This window comes from Cydia amplana, chromosome 7 (assembly GCF_948474715.1).
Source record: "Cydia amplana chromosome 7, ilCydAmpl1.1, whole genome shotgun sequence".
In the NCBI taxonomy this organism is placed as follows: domain Eukaryota; kingdom Metazoa; phylum Arthropoda; class Insecta; order Lepidoptera; family Tortricidae; genus Cydia; species Cydia amplana.
The window spans coordinates 19,234,954-19,256,497 of record NC_086075.1 but is presented as its reverse complement, the minus strand read 5'-3'; positions in this window follow the sequence as shown (position 1 = coordinate 19,256,497).

Below are 21,544 nucleotides of genomic sequence, written 5' to 3'. Positions count from 1 at the left end.
CGATACCGATACCGATACGATATATCGGCCGATATAATCGGTAGGCCAATATATCGGCATCGCCGATTTTAATACACACGATATCATAACAAAATTTAAACAACCCACAGTAAGGTATTTTATTGGGCAAGAATATTCTTCAACTCAATTTTAACTTGATGTGTTATAGATTACTTACTCAACGTAGCAGTGAAGCTGCTATAATCGCGCTATTTTGCTAATAGGAATATATTTAAGCTTAGAATAAATTTAAAAGTGGAAAAATTACTGTCTTCTAAGCTTAATAGCATCGGTCGCAGACGTTTCTGATTGTCAAAAATTAAATTAGGAATATATTTTTAAACATAAGTATGTTTTATGCATATAAAGGATATATGCATATAAAGGATATATAATTCTTAATTTATTTCATTTATTAACTAACTACCAGGCTATCGATATCGGTATCTGTATCGCCGATTATTTACTTTAAATATCGGTATCGGTATCGTATCGGCAAAATCATGTATCGTTACATCCCTAACAAGAAGTAAATAAGCCAGAAATAGAAACTTATTAGATTAACCATACGTCTCAAAAGGGTGATAATACGTGGTTTTGTATCGTTTGAGTCCATTTCAGGTTTTTGGAATCCATCTGCCAATATGAAACCTTCGTATGTGTAAGCACTTATCAGTGCGAATGAATTTAAACCGAAAATATATGATTGTTTAAAGAAACAATCATACAGTTTCGGTATTCAATCATATATTATATGGGTATGTAATGGTACAGTTAAGTTAATTTCCATTCTTACTAACTACCTACTACTAACCTGACCGAACCTAATTATTTAAAAAAATGTTTTTTTTTTTACCTATATTTCTGTGACTCACTTAAACACATAGCATTAATAAATACAAAACATAATCGTGTATCTCAGTTAAAACTAAACCGATTACAACAAGCAGTTAAAATGAATCATAGTTTAGAACTAAGCACAGCTAAACCATTACTCAAACTGACTAAGCCGGTTAATGACAAATAATCCCGATTGCTGTAAAACTAGGTATGAGGCTTTGGAAATGTAATTTTGCATTATTTTATAGCTTTCATTAGATGTAGTTAGCATCAGAAATTATTTTATAGATGAATTATTACTTTTGTTTATATGCGCTAGCAACTGAAACGTTTGAAGTCGGTGCCAAGCCAAATTTTAATAGCAGCAACATTGTCAACACCCCGTCAAATCGAATGCTGACCCTGGTGTAGTTTTATAAGAAAGAAAGAACCAGTATATAAATATAACCATATTTGGCTTGACACCGACTTCAAACGTTTCAGTTGCTAGCGCATAATATAAACGGGATAATATTTTATTTTATCCTTTTTGAAGTCGGTTTTACTTTTTTTAAAAGATTAATCTTTGAACTAACTAGGTTAAAATCAAAGCCTGGCTCGTAGCTATGATTTTTTCGGAACATACATACGGAATATAATTCGATATTTACCGCTGCTGCTATTCGGTGAAGGAACATCGTGAGGAATCCTGCATACATCTGCAAATAAATTCATTGCGCTAGTTTCCGACCATGCTCTAGTTTTCGTCCACTTGACAGATTAGGAAATAATGTATTTGATATTTAATTTGCTACTTGCGAAATATGATTTGTATGTAGATAGATATATTGTTTAGACATTAAGAATTGCAATAAGTCCATGCGGCAATGTAGGTTTATAATTCAATTTCGTCAAGTGGACGAAAACTAGAGCTGGACGAAAACTAACGCACGTACCCTATGTACTACCCAACCCGTAGTGGGCCAGCGTGGGGACTATAGCCCTAATCTTCTCGTCCATGAGAGGAGCCCTGTTCCTAACAGTGGGACGTACTTAATAGGCTGAATTATTATATTTATACATATATTATTTAATTATTTATATTTAAAAATGTAAGGATCTTCGAGCAACTAAACATTATTAGTTAATATACCTAATTAAATCAAGCTATAATTGATTACCTTCAATTTCATTAGACATCCAACCATTCCCAATAACTTTAAATAAAAGCAGTTAAGGGGCAGTCCCTTTAATATAGTCCAGGATCCTGCTATAAATTGCGGGCATATTGTCACCTATTACGGCGGTAAATCTCGCTGGACTCTATCGGGTAATTAAAGGGTAGTTCGGGGTAACGTATTACCCTTAATGACGATTTAGGTATTGGGATGGGGTAATTTGTCATTTTGGTTGAAATCTTTATAGAGTCAATTTCAGAATAATCTATCTGCTTGTAATCAGTTTCAATCTCCTGTTGCCCTTTTGAAAACCTAATGTATGTTTTTACGCCAAATAAATATTTTCTATTTCTAAATTGGTTTACAAATGTTGAATCTATTTAATCTAATAACTTTAAACGAGCAATTTTTGTATATTTATTTTATTTATTCATATATTTCGGACATCTCGGAAACGGCTCTAACGATTTCGACGAGATTTGCTATATGGAGGTTTTCGGGGGCGATCTAGCTAGGTTTTATCACTGGGAAAACGCGCATTTTTGAGTTTTCATATGTTTTCCGAGAAAAGCTCGGTCTCCCAGATATTATAATTTACACACGAACATTATAAAAAAAAGCTTCTTCAAAAAAGCTTGTAAAGAACATTGGTGGTCTAAATGTTCCACAGGTGGACTGTGCCTTTTTTCATTACACAATATCACTTTAATATACAATATGTCTGTATACAAATACATTTAAAGTAAAGTCCACAATTTAGCAACATCCCTCCGAAAGTTGGCAACATAACGATAAATAACCGTTAAATCTGCGACAAAGTTAAACAAGGCTGCGACAAATGTACTAAACCGACAAGTTTATCCCGCGGTCCCGAACAATGGCAACCGCACGGACCGCACACAAACTACGTAGGTCAAGATAGTCCACTCGCGATTAAAAAACGTGCAAACCTCTACAGGGCTGAGGGGTGAATAATATATGTAGTTCGTAATGAACTTTTACCATACAATGATGGGCTAAACACCGAAACCGCAAAGAAAATCGGCTATTCCATAGAAAATATTGACACAGGTATATAATATGATTCGCCGAAATATACGAGACAACAGTTTTTTCATCATCAAAATCACTCTGTAAAAATTCACGGACGCGGCCAATTCTCACACTTCTAGCGCATTCATTTTCGCTATGATAAATTTACAAAGCTTCTGCTAAATGAAAATGACATCAATCTTTAAATATAACATCTAAAAGTTTAAATTATTTTATTCCTGTGGGCCAGGCTCAGGTATAATAATTATACACATGGGCTATAATTACTCGTTCTTGATCTTGCAATGGAGAAATTGGGCATATGGTCGTTCGACACTGCCAAAGAAGTCAGTGTCACGAGACAATTTAAGTTTGTTTGTTTGTTTATGTTAGTCAGCCGAACCGGATCGACAACGACATGTCATGAGGTGACCTTAAATTAGACGTTCTATTTTATCAGCTTAAAAGATCCTCAAACTTAAAATCAAAAGCACAACCGACATAATATCATATTCATATCAACAATTTGAGAAAACCAGTAAATAACAGATTGGATACATAACTGACAAAAAGACCAACGTTTTATAAATCACGATGACTTCTCTGTTCTCATCTGTACCCAGTTACCACGGGTCACCGCAAGGCAGATTACACTGCCAAAGCGAGATGCAAAAAGCGATTAACGAGTACCAGAGCGAGACAGAAGAGCAGTGTTAATTGAATTAAACGGCGAGCAACGACAGGTTAATAGCTAGCGTAATCGGGGGACTTGTCTTGTTGGGATCGGTTTAGTTGCGCCAAGTTTAATAATGTTTTGTTAAAAGAAGTTTTGGGGAAATGTTTGCGACCCCTGAGAAATTTAAATATAAGATTAAGCCTCAGGAGGTTAGGATTTTACAAATTGAACATTATAAACTCGCTTGTCCTTGTATATAGGGTGGCTCAAAAATGCAAAGTTTTTTTACTGCTGCATATTAATGATCATTTTTACAAACTGGTGCGTTTATGTCAAAGCTAAAAGAGGACATTTTTAAGAAGACTTAGTTGTTTTAGTTAATTTATTGCACTTTCGATTTTTATTTCAGATGGTAAAAGAAACACCAGCCAAACATTATTTCGATGTTGCGCCATGTTACCGCGTATTACGGACAATGGAAGTTTAAAATAATTATAGTTTGTCAAAGGACTCTCTCATTTCAAACATAGACAGAGAGAATCATACTATCTTTGTCTTACACTAGTACTAGCACCCAAAAGAAAACGATGAGTATAGTTTTCCTGGGTCTTACTGACTGTCAATTTGGTTTAACCAACTATACTTCCCATTATTGGCATCTACATTAAAATTAGATTTCATTTCAACTAAAGTTAACTAAAGACGTAAGTCGTAGAGTAATTAACACGCTAAGAGCACTCTATCCCCATAAACATTTTCTCCCGGTCAGCACAAAAACTCTCCTCGTCCAAGCTCTTGTTCTGCCTGTCCTTGATTATGCTGATGTTTGTTACACTAATATCACTCAAGATTCTTTAAATAAATTTGACCGGCTACTTAACAGCTGCATTCGATTCGTGTTCGGACTTCGTAAGTATGACCATATCTCTTATTTCCGTAGAAAACTTAATTGGCTCCCTATACGAGAACGTAGGTCCCTTCGTACTCTGTGTACTCTCTACTCAATCTTGTTTGACCCGTCCGCCCCAGATTATCTCCGGTCGAAATTTAAATTTGTCACTCCACGTCCAGGTATTACAGATCTTCGCTCTTCCCGTAGCCTTACGCTCATTGTCCCCCAGCATCGAACGGGTTTCATGTCCAATTCTTTCACTATTCAGGCTATCAGACTTTGGAACATTCTCCCACTCCCTATCAGACAAGCGCAGACCAAATTCACATTCAAGCGCATGCTGCGCAAGTATTTCCTTGACAAACTTTCCTCTTCGTCAACTTAATGATTCACACTAGGTGTTTATATATGTATGGTATATATGTAGGTTTATTTCTATATTAAGTATATGTGTAAGTTTATCAATATAGTTTATATTCATAATGATATAGTCCTGTTTTCAAATTAATATATTCTAAAAGACACTGCACCTACTTAATCTTTCTGGTTTGTCCCATTGGTTGACTGGTAGAGAATGCCTTAAGGCATTAAGTCCGCCATTTGTACCTTCATGTATTGTGCAATAAAGATTAAAATAAATAAATAAATAAATAAAAGTTAGTAATATTACCATCGTTTTAATAGCCCTCAAAAACATGGTTCCAAAGCGACAAGAGACTTGTAAAAAACTAGCGGCCAACAAAGCTCGAAGGGCGAACATTGATGGACACCCCGATATGAATTAATCACGAGCCGTCAACGAAGTAAAGTGTCATCGAGTAGGCGTGTTCACACTGCGATACCGGAGAACTAGATTAAGGGGATCCCCCACGCCAATAACCTTAGTTTTCTAATGTTTTTTGTAGCTTATCAATCTTATCATATTAACAGCAACGGCTTTAAGCAATATAGTATCCCATATTTACTTCAAAGTTCATAGTCTTCGAGATATTTGCCATCAAAGTTGAACAAGTTTAGGCCAAAAAGAACTGGTTTTCTGGCCATAACTTCATAAATTAGTTTAATATTAAAATCCTCGATACGTTTTTCTAGACGTCAAAGACGAACCCAAATATGTAGATTTCGTATATCTAAGATCCTTTGAAGCAAACTAGATACGAAAAAAGTGTTTTTTTAGACAATTTTTAAAAAAATCATAATAAAATAAGCATTTATTTCTTTCAAAATCCGGTCGACAAAAATGCAGATAAACGATGGAAGAACTGATAGCCGTTTGTCTTATAATTCTATCTGCATGTGGTGCAAAAAAAGGAGATACGATTCAAAACATGTCAAAAATCGATGAACACCCCAGGCAGCCCCTTAAGGGCCAGTTGCACTAACCACATTTAGCGGACTGATCAACGTCAATCCGCAGTGTAGTATGAAACTTCCCATACAATACAATTTAACGAACGCTTTAACGGTGACAGACGATTTGGTGCAACCGTCTCTAACTATACAAGGTGTAACTAAAATAATGGGGTTTCGTTTGAGGGCAGTTCGTTATCGTGTTCTAAATAGGAAAAAGTAGAAGATTTTTTTGCCTTTTGTATGAAGGGGTGGGTGTATAATATATATTTCGTCTATAGAGTCTGTGCGGAAAGAGAAGAGTCGTGGAATGTATGGGGCCCAATACATTCCACAACTCTTCTCTTTCCGATCAGACTAACTGTACCTACATCGATGTCAACAACTGACAAAATAAAGGTATGACCTATTGAAATGCTAGGCTTTTGATAGAAAAATCTATCCCTTTTATAAAAATCACTCTAATTTATAATTTAATTCAGTCGCCCAATGAGGACAGAGCAAGAAGGGGAGCTGGGGTAATTACGGGCGTCATACATAATGTATGCGATGACTACAATTTTAAGCCAATAAATAATCCGGCGACGCCGGAGGAAATATGGTAACGCGGTTATTATTCCAGACAAGGCATTATATAGAGTAGGTAAGGCTCAGTTGTAGTTGGGCCAATTTTACCCGACTAATGTGGTAAGGCTGACCTAACCTAATTATACGTTTCATTTTAATTTCTTCATTAAGGTCAACTAATTCCGTCATAGGGGCTATTCCGTCAACTAGCGTTTAAAGTAAAGTAAAGTATTTATTAATTGTTAACTGCGTACATCAGATTATAAAAAAGATATTATGAATCAACAGTTGCCCATTTCGAGCATAAAATATGAATAACGAACAAAATTAATAAGCTCATCGACAACGCATCGATTGCTTTTAGTTTTAGCAATCAAAAGCAGATGGTTTTTTTTTCCTTACGATTGAAAAGCAAAGAAATATCGTGGACGGAAAAGTCCCTATGACGGAATTAGCCACATTGGCCTTAATTTAACCTTTTGATGATTTTTTTCTCTGAACATATGGGGTCGAATCGGTAGCTCATCCTACATCGACAAACGTCTATAACGAAAAGTAAAAATGTATCAGAATGACAGATGCTACGAAAATTCACATGACTATTTCCATGCATTATTTAAGTTTCTATCGGCGTTTCAAAAGTGACGTTTTTGTTTGAAGTCACTTAATTTTGAACACTGCCATTCTAATCCATACCGTATCTAGACGTCATATTTGACGTATCCTAAAGTTCGAAACGGGCGGTAAAACCTTTATCGCTTTACCAACTCCTTAAAAATCCCCGTCTTCAATTACCAGCCCGCGGCTTGTTTGCGGCATAATGGATTCATTCCGTATTCATTTACATCCGTACGGGGCCGAATTACCCCGTCAAATATAATCAGCGCGTTAAGAGTCCTCCTAATTACGTTACTGGGCACAGATCATCAGATACATTGGAGATATGCCACAATTAAACGTTACATTGCGAACTTAGCCGGTGTTCGCGGTAGACCCTCGACGTCCGGTGTTCGTGAGCGTGAACCTTCAAGTGAAGGAACCAATGAACAAGTTAGAAATATATAATAAATGCCGCTGTGTCCAGCAGACCCATTAGCGACTGTCTCCTGCTGCGGTTCGAATCTCGGTAAGGGAATGATATTTTAGTACCTATTTAACACGAATGTGTTCCTGATTCATATTCGTCAACGACGTATCTACAGTTTATTATATTCTGTGGCAGTGGTGCGAATGAGACGGATGTACCCCGTCGGCAAATAAGTGACGTGATTCAATTGGAATTTGCCCAGATTTTGTTGTCAATTCTTATTACAGCAGTTTGCCGACTCGTTAGCTACGGGGGGGTTGGTTGAATTTTGGAGTAGGTACGCAATTTTGTCATGTATTCGGTTCCGAGAAATCTATTTAACAACGAGCGTTCCAAATACATCCGGAATTATATTCAAGGAAAGTTTTAGTATCACAAAAACCGCACAGATTATCAAGCAGGTTCCTACCTTAAATCAACAGTACTTAAGAGTCAAATTTTATTAATTCTAACTGCACTGCTAAATCCCTAAACTAAAAGTACCCATGTTTTCAACCTTAACTTGAAGGTATTAAAGTCGATAATTCTTTGGCTATCAATTCAGCAGTGTATCAATCTTGGTCGGTGATCCATCACTAAGCCCTGTACTATTTCCATTGCTTGCCAGCGGTTGATTCAATTGAACCGGTAGGTATATAAAGTTAACAAATTTAATTTCTGAGCCACTTCGGAACTCACTCACACTCACTGTCACTGTAATAATAATCGAAAACCAGACGCGAAACATTTTATTCATATGATTTCATTTTGATATTTGTAATAAACCTCCAAATCTTATTAGTATTTTCTCAGACATTGGAGAGTTTTTACGCCTCCAAAAATGTATTATTAACCATAGAGACTATCGGCGTTATTCATAAACGTCTGCTAAGTTAATCAGCTGATGATCATAGTGTGTCCCTCTCTATGGCATATCGACAGGTAGGGACAAACGATGATCATCAACTGATTAAGTTAGCAGCCGTTTATGAATAACGCCATAAATCCCTAGCCGTTTTATTGTAGGAGTATTTTTAAGTACCTATGTATTTATACTGGCTGTTGTATAGGTATAATTATATGTACTTTTTATGTCACTATAATGAAAATACTGTAAATAAATACTGTTTGATTTATGAATGAGCGTTGCACTTTCTAAGAAAATATTTGAATTTAATAAAAAAATCTTATTGCTTTGATACAAATTGTCAACGTCTCCTAAGTACCTAGATAAATTAAAAAGGTTCATATCATTTCGAGATGTTTACATAGCCTATTCCAAAAAAGGAGAGAACAGTTTTTCACCAAAACGATATAAAAATAAAAATCACAAACAAGTGTTCACTCGGCCGGTTCATAAATCAAACTATTATTATTATGTATTCCTCCTGCCCTGTTGATCATTTTACCCCACCTAACCCTAAGGTTGCTGACCTTATGTAGTTTGGCTTGAGACAAACACTAGGTAAGTGTACGGAATAGTGTTCCAGGTGTCGACGAGTCATTTACCCTGCGGCGAAATATCCTCTATTTTAAGGGGTGATATGATTTGATTTCAATATAATATATTTTTTACAATGTTTGTTCATGTTTCTATTGAATTTTCTTTTGATTACCTATAAGACTTTGTATTATTTTCTTTTTAATAAAATGTATTATTATTTTATCATCACAGAATTTTCTTAATATTGCTTGATTTCCAAACAATTAAAAGATTACATTTTGATGCAGACGCAGCACCTTTACAGTTGCAGAATTGACAGCAATTCTGCAACAGTGCAGCGTTACTGCTGTAGGTGAAATCCGAATGTCACCTTTAGGGAAGTTGCAGCAATCGACATCCGAATGAAACTTATTAAAGATATTAGTGCATAAATATTTTACATCGTATTTTCTCGTTCGTATTTGTAATATTACAGAAGTAAACCAGTAGGTACTTTTATACCGAGACTGACTGAAATAGCAAGACACGTTCGTAAATTTCCGTGAAAAAAAAATACGATGGAAAATATTTATGTATTACATCTGTATCTATAATTTAAAAAATATACACTTCATAAACAAAGTAGGTAAGATCACGATCCAATTACGCTGACTAAAAGACATCACATTCACAAAATGGCGGACACTCATATAAATTATCGTTGCCCATAATAATATTTCAATTTTATGAACCGGCCGAGTCACCGCGGCAGATGTGCTTCTGTATTACAGTTGAAATTGTAATTTATAACTTAATCATTGATTTTTTATTATAGTTTAATATAAGGTGGAATGATGAACACCTAATATCACTATATACTAACGTTTTTACTCTGGAGTGAAAAATATAATAACTAAGTAAGTACAAATGTGCAAGTGTTATTTAAACGTCAAATTTCTATGGAATTATGACGAATAAATAACAAATACACAGTCTGTGCTGTCAATATTATTGCAGATTTATCTTGGTCCAAATCTGATACATATGTATGTATGTAGAGTCGTTTAGATTTATTGTATTGTCCACAGAAGTGGCTTTTTCTAAAATGTGCCATCAGCGCGACAGATGTCGTAGTATTATTGCAGATGAAAATGGTACTCGATGGAATGATCATTAACTGTCTAAAAGGCAACTAAGTGTAATATTTTTTATCACGCCTATAAAGGGTGCTGTTTCACGCAGTACAGGACAGTAGTAGCCAAATGTACTCCCAAGTGAGCCTCTTTATTTATTTATAGGCTTGTGAACTGAAGGTGTACTAAATTTTTTATAGAAAATATTTAAGTGTGGCACAAATAATTCGATAGGTTTTTAAAAATATTTAGAGTTTGGTTAAAATGTTTGATTAGGTTAATAGTTATGGAAAAATGCCTTGAAGAAGAAGTGTGTATTAAACCAACTGATTTTAAATCACCGAGTTTCCAGACATGGCTCATAATTTGCCATTGCGTACTCGTAGTACCGATGACACTGCATAATGCAAGACAAAGTACCTATAAAACAAACGATTTATCAAAATAAAATCTTTTCAATAAGCTTTTTGTTGGTTATAAGGTGTTTCCGGCACGTGTGCTACAATAATATTTTTTATTAAGATAAATAGACTCGGCCGATATGTTTTGTGTTATATCTCTTAAATTGCACTTTTGTAAGTTATAAGCGGTAGCGTTTTTGTGACTAACTTAATTTATTTTACACTTTTTTATCACATTTCATTTTATGGTTCGGTTCTAGGCAGATGACGGAAGTTATAGTTATCACGTTGCTAAACTTGTTATTTCTCAAATATTGTTATTTATCATAGTAGCAACAGCTGCTGCAGCAATGTTGCGTAGCAACGCTCAGGAGTAATGTCGCAACAGTAATTAATTATGCTGCAGTCGCCCCCTGAATTACACCTTAATGTTTGATCTGATATAAGAAAACTCCTTAGCTATACAAAATTGTTACTCACATCCGTTTTGCACGATATTTTGTAGAATTAGTATTTAATAATCATTTTATAAGTGCATCTTATTTTTTAATACATGATTAATAATTGAAATATGTAACTCATTTTAATATTATATTTCTATTTATATCAATTCAATTTTTCAATTCAATTCAATTCAATCATTTATTTCAGACATAAGTACAAGTACAAGCCCATATCATTTGTTAGTAATACAATATAAATTAATCTTAATATGCTAATGTTAGTAAGTACACATTAAATTAGAAATAATAATAATAAGAAATAATAATAATAATTACACAAAAATATCTTATTTAATATAGCAAAGACTGCCACATTCCAAACACTACCGCTGTACGTGCATCAGCATCCAGTGGTGTTGGAACGGGCAGTCTAGCCTCTCGGCCACTACACGTAGCAAACTGTTGGAGCTCCCGCGCAGCTGCCGCATCAGTGAGGCAGTACGCTTACGCATTATAGCGTGAAAACCGTCGGTTCGATGCTCCGCGAACATACCTGATGCACTGCAGAAGCGCGGCAGACCCAACAGTATCCGAAAAGCATTGTTATATTGTACTCTCAAGGTATTGAGAGTACTCTGCGTGTAACTTACCCACAGGCTGCAGGTGTAGAAGCTCTGGCAGTAGGCTTTAAACAATGTTATTTTGACTTCTTTTGTACACCGTGCAAACCTGCGGGCAAGCATATTACAACGCACAGCCATGGAGCGCCTCTCCCTTTCCATGTCCATGCCATCTGAGAGGTCCGCAGTCACCCAGTGGCCCAAGTATTTGAACTCTGACACTTGTTTGAGTTCACTGCCGTACAAATAGACGGGGAGCACCATCCCAACAGTACCACTACGCGGCTTAAAAACAAGGAGCTCACTCTTGTTTATGTTGTACTTGAGTACCTCTCACATATCCCAAGCAGCTTTCTAAGTGCACTAATCGATGGACTCAGCAACACCATGTCATCAGCATAGCTGATGTTATTGATGCTTACGCCATCGATTGAACATCCGACCTTGGCATTGCTGAGTTCACCGATCAATCCGTTCACATATAGGTTGAATAGCTTCGGCGACGTTAGCCCCCCCTGTCAAACACCGCAATTCAACCTATATGCGTCAGAAAATTTGCCTGCCCACCTAACACAGTTTGTTTGGTTGGCATACCAATACTTAAAAAGATGTATTATTTCAGACGGCAGATCTGTCTCACCTGATGCCTGATATATCGCCTGATGGTAAGCAATTACCGTCGTCCATAGAGGCCCAGTGCGTTGCCGGCCTTTATGATGTGAGTTGAGTACACTGAAATGTTGCTTGAGGCAGTTTCATTCCGATTTCAACCTTCAAGTTATAAAAAGTGCCATCTGGTCAGAAAATCGCTCATCCCAAATACCACACCCGAAGACAAGGGGCGTAAAAATATCGCAGGGAGGTCGTTAGAACGGGCACTTTGTCATCCGGAGCGGCTTTATGGCCAGCGCAGCCATTTGTCTATCGCTGCGGCCATGCAAAATAATAAATACGGATGTCGAAGCGTATGTGCGATATATCGCTCTAATCTAGCTTTTTATGGCTCCAGTGATTAAAGTTTGATAATTGATGTGACAATTTTGAATCGAGAATGAATAAACATTTTTATAAGTCACATCAGTGCGATTTTCGACAGTGAAGACTAGAAATATATTCTTTTGGAGCATAATACATGTATTCAGTTTTAATAATTTCATCAGATGCGTTGTTAAACATAAACAACAATCACCTATTTAAATACTGTACGGTTATACACCTATACATCGAAAATCAGATAAAATTGAAACTAGTAGTCCGTTTATGCTAAATGTGGACCAAATTGACAGTGACAAAGTTTGGCTGTGTATGTGATCGCAAGCAAATTAGCATAGACAAACTTTATAATGGTTGATAGGTACATGTATTTTTTCCAAAATGGTTAATCATTCAGATATATCGTCGGGTGACAACCAAAAGTCACTAAGTACTATCAAAAAATTAAAGTAACAATGCACTTTATTACACTTGTAACACGGTTTATTGTTCAATAATTTCAATGGACGATATCGTCAGGTGACAAGCAAAAGTCACTAATTACTACGTATAAAATATTTAAACAAAAATCAACCTTCTTTTCGTATTAATATGGTTCACTATGGCTATGAACTTGTGGTGGTACTTAGTGACTTTTGCTTGTCAGTCACCTGACGATATTGTTATAGATGCACAATATGGTATAAGATTATTTTGTATAGGAAAATCAGAGAAAATATCTGAATTTATTCCGTAACCATAATTATTCCGATCGTTAATTTCATACACAGTGGGACTCACCATATGTTTTCAGTTAGTATGTATTACTGTTTATGTACAAAACGGTAAAAAAATCTATATTGTTGTGGACGCTATGTAATAATGCACATAATCCTTCATCAAATTGATTGATTAAAAATACGCAATAACCCAACCAATCACTTTTATCCTGGGGTTACCATTTTTCATTCCGCATAAAATTAGCACGCCTCGAAAACCCCGTTAATAACAAACAAATCAATTCGGAAATAAAAACGGACGAAGCACGAATTAAAGTGGACATGTGCAAACGCACATTTATCTCCGCGATTTATTAGAAGCGGGAGTTATAAATAATGATAATAGCTGATATAACGAAAATAACTGCTGTACATTGTGCGAAGCCGATGGTGATTCAACAATTTGATTTCGTTTTTATATTATTTTGATACGACCTTGAGTTGCGTCGCCAGGTAAGTGTAAGCACCAATCAGTGTCAGCTACTATCAAAATTCGTCTCATCAAGCATATCGTCATGAGGCCTTTAACATCTCGAGTTTGTGCAATCGCGAGGACAACATCTCTCGTGACTGCACAAACTAATGTGGGACCGGCATTTTCAACCGACAACGCCTGGTCCCAAGACCTAGCCCGAAAATATTCCAGAAGTGGCTGGCTGCTGCTACATGGCTATGCTTGCACTTATTGGTGCGCGTGAGATGTCCGATAACACGACTTATTAATATCGTATCGAAATAAAATCAAAGCCATATCATATTTTTAAAACAGAATCGGCCATTCTGCTGGTGATTTGTGTCTCGCGACGTTTTAACAACTCGCCAGATTTATTAGGTTTCGGGTGGCAAGTGGGGTGAGATGTCAACTGTTTTACGACACACTGAATACTTTGGGAATCTTCACACTTTACTTGAAATTTGTTAGTTGAGATCACGCCAAAATTATTTTCCTTAAAATATCGAATATTTGGTAGATTTGTGGATTGCATAGACGTTCAATGAGAAATGTTACTGGATTCCCATACGCCAACGAGAGACCTGCCAGCCTATTATGGATAGCTTTATCCATCTTTATCCACGTGATAAAATAACTGTCACTGTTTAACACCGTGGGAAAGAAAGTGACGGACACCGTTTTATCACGCTGTCACGTAGACAAGAACGACCATCATATCCGTACATGATTTGAAAGAAGCGTCGATAGCAATTTTGATAGAGAAGCTAAACAACGATGAAATGTTATACCTACTTATACTGGTATATAACAAATAACAAGACAGTAGCGCGAAGCGTTGCTTCTAAAATCTAAGCCGAATATTTTAAAATCTCAGCAAACCTACACAAATAGCCCAATCCATTCAAACAAAAATAAAAATATAAGACTACAAGCAACCGTTCTAAATTACCCATTTATCCAACGTCACCCCACCCGTAACAAAATATCAAAGGCTGGGGTGACTTGATTGATGCGGCGGACATAATTGCCCGGCCCCCACATGTTAATGAATCGTGCGTAATGAAAAATGATTGTCCTACGTGTCCGGGGACTGATGGGCACATGGTCACACTACTTCGTGTTACAAATGGCGTATTGTCCGCGGGATGGCGGATGTCGAAGTGTCTGGTTTAAGTGCGATAAGATTAATGGTTGGTGTTTTGTTAGGGTGACAATGTAGTAATGATGAAAGTATGGTATCAGTTAAGCTTACAAGCAAATGGTCTGGTTTCGAATATCAACTATTTAAGCCAAATGTGTGTTAGGTACGAAACAATATTAATAAATTTATTTGAGATTTCATTGGTAATTATTTAATATTAAATATATTTTTAATACATGGGGACGTAATATAATGTAATGCGATAAGGAGAGACCAAAGAGATCGTAAGACACTATACTATATACTTAATCACCTCAGAAAATAAGGCGTAGTCTGATCTGATTATTATAACAAGTTATGAACTGGGTCTGAATTTGTTATAAATATGATATTTCAGTGCCAAGATTGCCACGTTCCTGGTAAAAAAAGTGATGTTTCTGTCTGATAATAACAGTCAGAATACGAGTTCCGATTTTACTTTAAGACGAAATTCAATCACCCTAGATAAGTTACCTACCATCAAAAGCATTATTATTGAAATTAATTTTCAAAAATGGAATAAAATGGATAGACATGCATGTCTTTAGCAATTTACTTCGCTGGCACGTCGTTTCCGAGCTACAGGCAGAGACGGGGACAAATCGCCTAAGGGCTGATTCGTGGGGTGAAGGATCTAATACAGGGGATGGGTGATAGCGTGATTTTTCACCATCTACCCCAATATGTTACCTACGAGAGTAGTTTGCACTCTGTATTACTTATCACTTCGTTGCGTCTTCTTCATGGGTCAAACACTTTCGGAAAAACTGGCGTGTTTCCTGAGACGAAAGTTAACTTTTAAGATGTAGGAAGGTTAGAACATGCCTATAAATATGATCTCCATTTATTTTATGATGTCCACACGAAAGTTGCATAAACTTAAAGGATGACCCAAGCTGGAACGGCCCGGGGACAGGCTGAGGCAACCGACACTTCATTTTCTATGACAGCTGCACGTGATGTGAAGTGCCGGATGCTTCTAACGTGAGTCATCCTACTAACATAGTCAACAACGCTAAGTTTTCAGGCCAAGTTTAGTGTGCTATGAAATATTTATGCATTATCACTGAAAATGTTTGCAAACTCCGACCACGCAGTGTAAATACTAGTTCATAAGTTACAAAATGTTCGATTTACACATTCATGCAATTGTGGCAACCATTGCATGAATGTATCTTCAAATGTTTTAAAGTGTCATTTGAAAGTTGTGTTTACAAAAATGTCCACTAAAGGTGACAGTCCATTTCCAACCGCAGCTGCACTACTAAGCTACTGTTCATTTTACTATGGAAATTGACTGTAACAGCGACGCGTTCAGTACCAGTAGTGCAGCTGCGGTCAGAAATGGAATGTTACTTAACGTTTACAAATAAAACGAAACGTCCCATGAAACATTTGAAACAAAGTAGCCTGAATTTATAAGACCTTTCTGAGACATAGTTATTATTCAGGCCACTTACTTTTTACTGACATCTTCCCTCTTTCAATATTCAACTTTGTCCCTACAAATTTTAAGTTCATTATTGTCTGAAGTACATGTACATGTTTATTTTTCCAAGTCCGTATGTGCTTTTACGATGTTCATGGTCTCCTAGGACTGATTGTTGTTGTCTCAATGTGCTTGGAAGGGTTGATCGTAAAACTATAGGCTCTACTCGGAGGGGGAAATATTGCAAGTGAAGGATTTTAAAAGGGTTGAGTTTGAAACAGATACATTTTATGGGACAGTTTTATAGGATGCGACTTTTTGCTTAACTATTTTGTTTTATTTAACTGTAGCTTCTAGTATTAATAACAATAACATAGGTATAAAATGTTATTTTAGCCAATCAAAACTTGTTTACTCGTTATAGCGGGAAATTGAGTAGTGGGTAATACTCAAAGCTGCGGCGGGGTATATTTAATATATTTATGTTATGGTTAAGGGATAACTGTCAGTGATGCGTGTCTAACGTGTCAGATAAGTCATGTGGACCGTTTTTTGACGTCAAAAATGTGCTGCAACCCTAGCACATGATTGGCGCGACAGTAGGTATCTCGCGGCAATATAAGTAGACTACCCGCCTTTTTCTAACTACGAGTATGTTAATAAAAGCGCCAATCATGTGCTAGCCCGGCTGGTTTCAGGACATCAAACTTCAGTCATCATAAAATAGGCTTTTAAAACAACTCTGGGACTATAATGCCTCTCATTAAAATCTGGGAACCCTTTTTATTGCCGACTTGCGTCAGCAATTTTAATAAATATTTACACGCTTTTGAAAACAACCCATTTATTTTTAATTTTCCATTCGATCAATCGACGCCAAAGCTCCGGAAACTCAACAATATCTCGAAAAGAGGGTTAATCCAATGAATAGCACAAATAATAAAAAAATCCCGTTACGCAGAATTACATGCGAATTGAGACTAGGTGCATTAGTTATTGTAACACGACAAAATATGTGTAATAAAACGTAATTTATTGCGCAAATAAAATATAACTGCGGTTAGGGTGGCAGATGGGGCGGCCTGCGCCGGGGTCCGAGTCTAGAGAAACAGGATATCCAAGAAATTTCACTTGTGTGCCAGTTCATAGTCATACCTTGTTACAATAACAATACCTAATCAATAAATAAACTTTTGTGTTTATTATCACTGTGAAAAACCTTCCAAGTTAGACTACATCTCAAAAAAAAATAGAGTAAATTTGTTATTGAGATTCGAAGTAAACTGTAATACTTACAAGTATACATTTTGCTGATTGGACGGATTGGATAAGGAAATTTAAAAAAAAGCGGCCAAGTGCGAGTCGGACTCGCCCATGAAGGGTTCCGTATTTAGGCGATTTATGACGTATAAAAAAAAAACTACTTACTAGATCTCGTTGAAACCAATTTTCGGTGGAAGTTTACATGGTAATGTACATCATATATTTTTTTTAGTTTTATCATTCTCTTATTTTAGAAGTTACAGGGGGGGGGGACACATTTTACCACTTTGGAAGTGTCTCTCGCGCAAACTATTCAGTTTAGAAAAAAATGATATTAGAAACCTCAATATCATTTTTGAAGACCTATCCATAGATACCCCACACGTATGGGTTTGATGAAAAAAAAATTTTTGAGTTTCAGTTCGAAGTATGGGGATCCCCAAAAATTTACTGGTTTTTTTCTATTTTTGTGTGAAAATCTTAATGCGGTTCACAGAATACATCTACTTACCAAGTTTCAACAGTATAGTTCTTATAGTTTCGGAGAAAAGTGGCTGTGACATACGGACGGACAGACAGACGGACAGACGGACAGACAGACAGACAGACATGACGAATCTATAAGGGTTCCGTTTTTTGCCATTTGGCTACGGAACCCTAAAAACCGTCAACCGGGACATATTTCATACTAAAAGGGGGGTTTGCGGCAGGGGGAGGGGTTGGGACGCTAGTGTGCGTATAGCACCATACCCAAAGATATCATACTACATCCATTTTTAGGGTTCCGTACCCAAAGGGTAAAAACGGGACCCTATTACTAAGACTCCGCTGTCCGTCCGTCCGTCCGTCCGTCTGTCACCAGGCTATATCTCACGAACCGTGATAGCTAGACAGTTGAAATTTTCACAGATGATGTATTTCTGTTGCCGCTATAACAACAAATACTAAAAACAGAATAAAATAAAGATTTAAGTGGGGCTCCCATACAACAAACGTGATTTTTGACCGAAGTTAAGCAACGTCGGGCGGGGTCAGTACTTGGATGGGTGACCGTTTTTTTTGCTTGTTTTTTTTTGCTTGTTTTTTTTTTGCTTGTTTTGCTCTATTTTTTGTTGATGGTGCGGAACCCTCCGTGCGCGAGTCCGACTCGCACTTGGCCGGTTTTTATGCTATAATTAGCATAAAAATGCTAATATATGGGCTGGCTATAATTAGTATTTTCAAAAAACACGATTTGACCGATTCATGAGCTTTACTTTGCACCGACACAACTTGAATAGAACAGAGTTAGCTTCGTCAGACTTTGTAAACCTGTTTTAAAAACTATCGTATTTCCTGCTTAAAACTAACAGATGAATAACCTGTAGGTAATTGTATATAGGTATTGTCAATATTATTTTACAGATTTTATTGCTTTTTTTATGATATAGGAGGCAAACGAGCAGACGGATCACCTGATGGTAAGCGATTACCGCCGCCCATGGACACCCGCAACACCAGAAGGGTTGCAAGCGCGTTGCCGGCCTTTAAGATGGGAGTACGCTCTTTTCTTGAAGGTTTGAAGGTCGTATCGGTCCGGAAATACCGCAGGCGACAGTACATTCCACAGTTTCGCTGTGCGAGGCAGGAAGTTTCTGGAGAAACGCACAGTTGAGGACTGCCAACCATCTAAGTGGTGAAGGTGCTAATGTTGTCGCGTAGGGCGATGGCGAAAAGAAGCGGCAGGGATTAATCCGAACAATTCCTCGGAGCACTCCCTGTTATACTTTTGATATTTAGGTTTTAGTTCGTAGTTTTTAGGCATTTTTAGGACATTTAGAGATACTAAAAATCTATCACACCGTATTCTTCAATATTATACTACTGCACAACTAACAAGCACAACAACATTGTCCTACTGAACTGATGTAATTATTAGATTTTTGTGGTTAACACTTCAAAACATAAATTGCGCTTATTGCCCAAGCCTCACTACACTAATCGCACAACTAGCCCTTTACAATAAACGCTGCCGCTTCTAACCCCGCTCCCGCTGTCTCTTCTGCCTCACGCCGCGCGCACTCACGGATATATTGACAGAGTCCTCGGATGCGGATGCGAAGAGAAATGGCGGTCATTTGTTGGCGTCACCGTTTTGTTCTGTTGCTTTCGAGGCGAGATAATGGTTGATTTATTCGAGCGATTGCGTGACGCATCGTCAGTGGACGCCTTTATTGGGGTGTGGAATCGACGCGTGAATGGATGGAACGATAAAAAAATTATAAGTGTTTTCAGCGGTAGCGTATTGTAGGGTTATAGATTGAAATTGCATATTTTTGTAATCCATAAGCATGTAATGTTTTCATCAAGGCGTTTATGCCTTTTATTTTAAAGACTCAAGTCCTCCGAGTCTCGGTTTTCAGAATTTTATACGTAATTATACACCATTCAGAATCTTATACCATTCAATAGCGCTTATTTTCTTTACTAAGTACTATACTATTTAGTGTTTAGGTAGAACCTACAAAATTGTTGACAGACGATTCAGATTTTTTTTTTATTTTACGATTCAGATACTTGAGTTCTTTTGAGTTGCGCTCAAAAAAAGACTAAGAACAGAACTCGTATGTGGACTTCAAAGACTCTGTTATGTTTTTAACTAGTTTGGTAAAAACTAGTCGAGATCTTCAAACTTAGACTCAAAAGACTCTAGTTCTCCCGCGAACTCTTCGGCTGAATAATCTACCTGCCGAGGATTTCTTGGGGTTCCGTATTAAGCCATTTTTTTATTCAAACAAGTTACTGTTAAAGTTAGTTAGTTTGCTGGCGTAGAAACTTCTTTTTTGAATCTTATAAGTTTTAGAAATCAACCATATGTACTATTTTGATGTGAACAGAATTGAACACTTCGATAGCAAAATAATATTTTATTTATTTAATGACAGATAAAAATTAAATACACTGTAGAATTTTATTATGATTATATCTTTTTTACACACGGTAGCTAGTTTAACACGTCGAGTACGTTATTCAATTGTCATAACATAAAACGTGAATACTTTTATTGTTCACTTTAGCACATAAACTAAATTTACAACGCCAATTAAATAAGTAATTTAATACTCTGAGAATAGCACGAAACACTTCGCGGCAAAGGGGAGGAAAAAAATATGGCGGCTTGCCTCTGACAGCTAGCCACTAACAAAACCGACCTTTCTTACTCCTGACACCTTTACCCTAGTCCACAGAATGAAATTATTCCATACAACACTGGTGCGTAAAGATGCAGTCTCCAAAATAAATAAGGTAATTTATTTTATCTGTGTACAAGGGTAAATGTAGCAATACTTGGAGGGGTCGAGAAAATAATGAGTATTAATGTGCATGTCAGATAAATAACGCCGTATGAAAGAACATAATGCCAATACTTCAAAACCATTAGTTGTTAGATTCGGGGCGGGAGGAAAAATTTATGGTCCAGATTTTATGTGCGTTTCTAGTTTAAATTGTGCTTGAGATTAATGTTAGGGACATAAATTGCAGATTATCGTGGAGATTTTTAAACTGAGGACGTTATGAGTAAAGTTTGACTTTGGGACTTTCTGTATTATCTTATTTGAGAAAGAAGGGTGATTCGTTTTAAGTGCTGTGAATTGGAAAGTAAAAATACTTTTAAATTTCTTTACACTTAACAGTTATAAAATTGTTACAATTTGATATAATATACTAGCTTTTGTCCACGACTTCGTTTACGTACATATAATTAGAACCAGCAATATTTATCACATTCATAGTAAATTCAATCCTCGTGTTCTCACCCCTAAGGGATTATTTCCGAGATAGAAACGAGCTAATTCGATCTCTTAATATTATAGCTTCCGATAATTC